This window comes from Pteropus medius, unplaced genomic scaffold (assembly GCF_902729225.1).
Source record: "Pteropus medius unplaced genomic scaffold, Ma_sr-lr_union100, whole genome shotgun sequence".
Taxonomy (NCBI): Eukaryota; Metazoa; Chordata; class Mammalia; order Chiroptera; family Pteropodidae; genus Pteropus; species Pteropus medius.
This window is the reverse complement of record NW_024342474.1, coordinates 9885682-9892423: the sequence shown is the minus strand read 5'-3', so window position 1 is coordinate 9892423 and position 6742 is coordinate 9885682. Positions and strand designations below refer to the sequence as shown.

The 6742-nt window shown below is 38.2% G+C and overlaps 1 pseudogene; it reads right to left on the bottom strand.

The window, feature by feature from the left end:
- Positions 1-3928: 3928 nt before the first annotated feature.
- On the bottom strand, positions 3929-5192 carry LOC120605047 (heterogeneous nuclear ribonucleoprotein A1-like; annotated as a pseudogene).
- Between the last annotated feature and the right edge of the window lie 1550 nt (positions 5193-6742).

Here is a 6742-nt window from a genome sequence, read left to right as displayed (position 1 = left end):
GAGGTCAATGTTTTTCAAGACCTAGAGAAACCCCAGTTCTAGTCATCTCAATTTTAGCATGGGCAGGTGATAGGTTTACATAAGAAAAATAACTAGACAGTATCCTCTACTCAATATATTTCCTTGTTGTTCAATAGCAACAAACAAATATTGCTTTTGGGCAGATAAGAGGATTTCCTGCAGGCTTTCTCTAGTGGCTTACAGCTTCTACAGAAACTGACCAGTTGCCACGAGTGATGGTAGTGCTTAAAGGTATAGAAAATAGGAGCCGTGGAACCACCTGCTGTGAAATAAAATATTCTGGGTAGAGAAATGCAGTGAGCTGTGTATAAAATCTGCTCTGGTAATGGGATAGACCTTGCTACTCTCTGTAGAAGCATGGCATGGAGTATTGCTCTAAAACCTACCTAATACACCTAACCAGGTAGACAGGAGGATGCAAAATTACATCTTTTTGAATCATGTCCTTCAAAACAGCAGCCAAACTGGTGTGGACAGTTCTTACAGGTAGATATTTCTTTGATAAAATGTTGGGAAGGGAGAGTGGATGGCGCTTATGGAGGGCTAGAGCAGGAGATGAAATGTACCATATTGATGGGAGGTGACCTCAGCCTTCGAGGTTGTGTTAAAGCCATGGGGCCATGGCCACTTGAGTGATTTCATTCACAGCATGGACACTTCAAGTAATCATTAAGCAAAGAGTACTCAGTGGCAAGCAATGTGGACAATTCCTAAAGTCCTAAATGATATTCTTATATGTGGAAGGGGGAGGTCACATATCTCTTATTAGGTAAGTAGAGGACAGCATATGAATATTTAAAAAAATGCAATTTGCACCTCTTTAAATTTAGCACAGAATACTACCTTTTGTTAAAACTCCATAGATAAGGACAGGCTCATTTCCATTAAGTATCTAGAACTCAGGAAAGCCAGAAGGATATATTATTTAATTTTAAAGTATTTATGAATATTTGCATTAGCAAATAAAGCATCTTTTTTGGAATTTATATTCTAAGGTAATAGATAGTAACTGCATTTGCCAATGTTGGGGTAGAAGGGGCAGCTCTCTCAGAAAAAGAGCAAAATATTCCAAGTGGTAGGGGGAAGCCCTGGAGACAAGCATACAGAGCCCCCTGCTGGTAAAGACTAGTAAAGAAGGACAGAGACCAAAAAAGTAGAACAATCACCAAATTGCTATCAGATATAACCAAGTGGGTCAGAACGTGGAGGTTTAAAGTTGACATGGCAAATTAGGTTTATTGTTACCCTTGGCAGGAAAAGCTGAGAGTTTGCAGGGTTGGTGGACCTTGGTGTGTCCTGTAAAAGTTTACCCAACTAGTACAAATGAAGATTGCAGAGGACATGAGTAGAGTCAAATAATCAGTAAAGAAATTGAATTAGCAGCCAGAGTCACAAGCCAGAGGTACAAGTGTTGGTCTCCTAGGGCATAAAGGAATGGCCAGTGTAGAAGTGGCAATACAGATAGGTCTGAGGTGCAAGTTTTGCCAACAATTTCTCTAGAACTGGAAGGAGTTTTTGAGATAGTAGCCTCTAGAAGTTCCTGGCCAGGAACTTAAAGTGTGTATTCATCTAAGTATCTACGTTCATTCTCTTATCCCCAAACCCAGGCTTATTTGTGAAAAAGATGAGATCTGGCTTAGTGAAGACTCTGGGACTTCAAAGAGGCTACTATATGAAATCACTGCTTGTTGCTACTGGGCCCCAAACATCTGGACCATCCTCAGGAATTCTATTTCCCTGAGGGCAAAGACTGTGGTTTTTTTAAAACAATATTTTCAGCTCTGACCTTTCCTGCTTGATTCACAGTAGATGCTTAATCCATATTTGTGAAGTAAATGGGTGAATCATTAAACCAAACCTGTGGGAAGCCTAGAATTTGGTGATGTCTCAGAAGGTTAATTTACTTATATATTTATTTACTTTTCGCATTGTTTCTATTATATATTCTTTCAGAAGGGATTTGGAAAAGTATATAAGAATACACATGATCAAATAGAAAATATAAATAATATACAAAGCCAGAATCATTAGAAACATGTGAGGCTAAAACAAGTCAGTAGAGTGGTATGAGTTAGGCAAGCAGTAGGGCTCCATATAATTATCTGAGCCACAGATTCAGATTTGAGTTTTCTGTTGAAAAAATGAAGACCACTCATGATTCTCTTGACAACGAAGGCAAAACATTCTAGGACTTAAGCTGTTACTGAAGCTTAAGTCCAAAATAAATTTCTGATGTGGAGCTTTATATCTGGGACAGTGAGTGTTTTGATAGTATCCTCAATTATATTGTTACAGCAAATCCAACAGGGCTTTTCTAAAGCTGCGTCTTATAGCATGAAAACTGAAGCAAGTTCCGCAAATTTTTATCACTGAGCATAGATGAGATGACTTAGCATGGAAGGTTTTCCAAAAATCTTTTACCAATCACTCACCATAGGTATAGAAAAAGCTGCATAATACTCCCAAGAAAAGTCCAGTTTCAAACAACATTAAAGCCATTTGTAATTCATGTCTCCAGTAGGAGGAATGCAACCAGGTCATCCAATGGTTTTTCTCTCATTCAAAGAGCAGTTAAAAAGAAACTGTGGGAAGGATGAAGAACATAGTCCTACTTTAGGCCCCTCAATATAGTTAGTTATCTGGTTTGCTGGGAGACAGAACTGGCAGAAGACTGATACTGACTCTTGCTAAGGTGTTAAAATGCAGCTCTTGTATAAGAACCAATAATTAGGAGTAAATAATGTACAGAGGAAGCTTAATCCAGTGTCATTATTGTCCAAGGTAAAGGTAGGGGAGAGTTAAGTTAAAAACAAACAGGAAAAAACAGCTCTATAATTCATTTATTTAAGTTTTTAAGTTATGTCCATTTAATTCCAGGAATGTGAGGTCACTACCAATTATCGTATTATTCTTATTTTTGTATCATTCTTGATAATTTTTCCCATTAAGTAATATTAGAGTATTTGTGTTTGAGTCTCTAGTAAATCTTGTATAAAATATTGATCCAGAAATCCTCAGTCTGACATCTTTTAAGAAATAGCATAAAGTTTAAATAGAATGTCTAACAAACAGATGGGTCTATGTGTTAGAGGAAGTCATTTAGAACGGGCTTTGAATAATTTTGATAGCAGAAAGTCTTCACCTGCTACTTTATTTAAATTAAGCCTTCTAACCAAATGAAATAAATGAGGAGATGTCCCTGGGTACTAACCACCGAAGGTCTTAGTAACTACAACTAACCACCGAAAGTCTTAGTAACTACAAATTTCAATATAGTCTTAGGATAATACTAGCAGGAAGAAAGGGAGGTCTCCCAGTTACCAACTGAGATTTGTCCATATTTTTCCTTACCGTAAATAATTGTGTCTCCAAATCTATCTTCTTTATTGGTTCTGGCAGTAAAAACTCAGGCCTGCTACAGTGTTCACAAAACTGAATTTTGGGCAACAGGTTTAAATTTGAGATCCTGTGTAATCCTTCTGCATTTCTTTTACACACCACTTCACCAACTCAAGTAATGATCAGAGGAGTTCTGACTAGAATTTTGAGCTTCAGGATTTCAACTGCACCAGCCTCTTAGCTGGATGTCCAAGAGAGTGCTCCTCCAACTCTCCTTTTTTGGAGACTAGGTGGGAGATGCATTCCAGGTAGTGTAGGAAGACCAAGAACCTTTGTTCTTAGACCTCCTGGAGTGGGTGTGGCAGATACTGTTCATTGCTTACCCAACGGTTTCTTGAGACTATTACACTCTAGTGATAACACACACACACACACACACACACGCACACACATGCACACACACACACTCATTTATTTATTCATTCATTTATTTATTCATTCATTCATTTATTTATTTATTTATTTATTTATTTATTTATTTATTTAGAAGAACCACATTTATTCAGCATCATGATTAGACTATTACATTTAGCAATCAACAGCATAGGTGCAAAAAAAAAAATCTACATTAAAATCCTTTGTTGGAATGCTTTACACTTTCCACAGAACAGAAACTAAAATAACCTGTTATACAGTAAGTCAAAAATACAGTCCTTGAGTTTTTTGCCCATGTACACATGAGTATTTTCTGAAACATGTCTTCTTTGTAGCAGCTAGGCCCTGCCACCACTGTGCTTGGCTGAGTTCACAAATCTGTTGTAACCTGTAGCTTCCCTGTCACTTCTCTGGCTCTCCTCTCCTGCTAAGCTTTGTTTCCAGCAGTAATTAAAACCTTCTGCCACTGCCATAGCTACTGCTGCTGCTGGAACTGCCATAGCCACCTTGGTTTCATGGTTTGGCAAAGTATTGGCCACCACCACCATTGGGGCCAGAGCTTCTGCCTCCAAAGTTTCCTGCTTTCATGGGTCCAAAATTTGAAGACTGATTGTTGTAATTGCCAAAATCATTGTAGTTTCCGCCACCTCCAAAATTGCTTCCATCATTACCAAATCCATTATAGCCGTCCCCACTGCCACCATATCCTCCACCCATTCATGGCTGCCTCCATGGCTGCCTCCAAAGCCACCCTGACCACTGAAGTTTCCTCCATGACCAAAACCACCTCCATAACCACCATCAAATTTTCCAGAACCACTTCAACCTCTTTGGCTGCATGAAGCACTAGCCATCTCTTGCTTAGATAGGACTTTCCTTACTTCACAGTTGTGGCCATTCATAATATGGTATTTCTGAATGACAATCTTGTCTACAGAGTCATGATCAACAAAGATTACAAAAGCAAAGCCTTTCTTTTTGTTACTGCCTCGGTCAGTCATGATTTCAATCACTTCAATTTTCCCATACTGTTCAAAATAATCTCTTAGGTGATGTTCTTCAGTATCTTCTTTAATACCACCAACAAAAATCTTTTTCACAGTTAAGTGGGCACCAGGTCTTTGAGAATCTTTTCTTGAGACAGCTCTCTTTGGTTCCACAACTCTTCCATCCACTTTGCGTGGCCTTGCATTCATGGCTGCATCCACCTCCTCCACTGTGGTATAAGTGACAAATCCAAAGCCTCTGGATCCCTCATCACCACACAATCTGTAATATTCTCCATTGCTCAAAATGGCTCCTCAGACTTTCATCAGTTGTTTCAAAGCTCAAACCTCCGATGAAGGTTTGAGCTTCCACAGCTGTTCGGGCTCTTTGGGAGACTCTGACTTAGACATGACAACCACTGGTAGGGCGACTTTAATGATGCTTACTCTGTGGCATCCACCCACAGAAAGAAAAAAAAAACTTTTATAGAGAGATGATACACATGCACCAAAAGCACCGAACCTAAGCACATAGCTCAATGAATTATTGCACATGTATACATTTGTGTCATCACCACACAGATCAAGATATAGAAAATTTCCAGCTCCTCAGAATATTCCCTCTTTCTCTTTCCCAGTCTGCATCCCAACCCCATAGAGAGGTAGTCACTATTCTCACTTGTAACATCATTGAATAGTTTTTCCTGTTCTAAAACTTTGTATAAGGGGAACTATACACTCTGTCATCTTTTAAATCTGGCTTCTTTCACTCAGTACCTAAGAGATTCATCATGTAGTTGCATTTATCAGTAGTTTGTTCTTTTTTGTTGCTGTGTAGTATTCCATTTTGTGCATATACCACAATTTATCTTTTCTGTTGATGGGAACTGAGTTGTGCCCACTTTGGCTAATATAAATAAAACTGCGATGAACATTCTTATGTGCATTCTTTGTGGACATATATATTCATTTATCTTGGGTAAATTCCTAGAACTGGAATTGTTATCATGGGGTCAGCTGCATTTAGCTTTAGTAGAAACTGTCAAACTTTTTTACAAAGTGGTTATACCATTTTACACTCCCATCAACAGTGTATGAGTCCCAATTTCTCCACATCCTTGCCATCATTTGGCACTGTTTTTCCTTTTAATTTTAGCCATTCTGATTGATGTCTAGTGGTATTTCATTGTGGTTTTAATTTACATTTCTTAATGAGTAATGGTGCTGAACATCTTTTCATATGCGTGTTGGATGTTTGGGTATCTTGTTTTGTGAAATGCCCGTTAAAGTCTTACGTCAACTTTGAATTGGGTTGTTCATTTTTTTCCTTATTGTGGGAGTTATTTACATATTCTAAACCTGTCTTTTGTCAGAAGTATATATTGTCAGTATCTTCTCCCAATGCATGATTTGTTTTTTATTTTCTTTATGGTATCTTTTAATGAAATAATTTTAATGAAGTCCAACTTATCAAGTTTTTTCCTTTATGGTAGTGCTTTTTGAGTCCTGGTTAAAAAGTTTTTGCTTACCAAAATGTCATGGTATCAGTCAGGTTTCAACCACAGAAGCAGAACTGTAACTGTATTAAGAGATTTATTGCAAGGAGTTTTCTTATGTGATTTGGGAGACCTGCTAGGCAGGTTTGAAATCTGTAGAGAAGGCGTCAGGAAGAGTAGGATGGAACTCTTAGCTGAAGCTGCTGTCGATAGGCAGAATTCTTTCATCAGGAAAGCCTGCTCTTAAGGCCTTCCACTGACTGAATCAGGCCCATCCAAATTGTCTAGGACCTCTCCCTTACTTAAACTCAACTTTAATCACATTGGCAAAATGCCTTCTCTACAACACCTAGGACAGTGTCTGAATGAATGATTGGGGACTATAGCCTAGTTAGATTGACACATCTAAAGATCCTCATAGTCACTAATACATTTTTTTTGTTTTCTGTAAGTTTTATTGTTTTA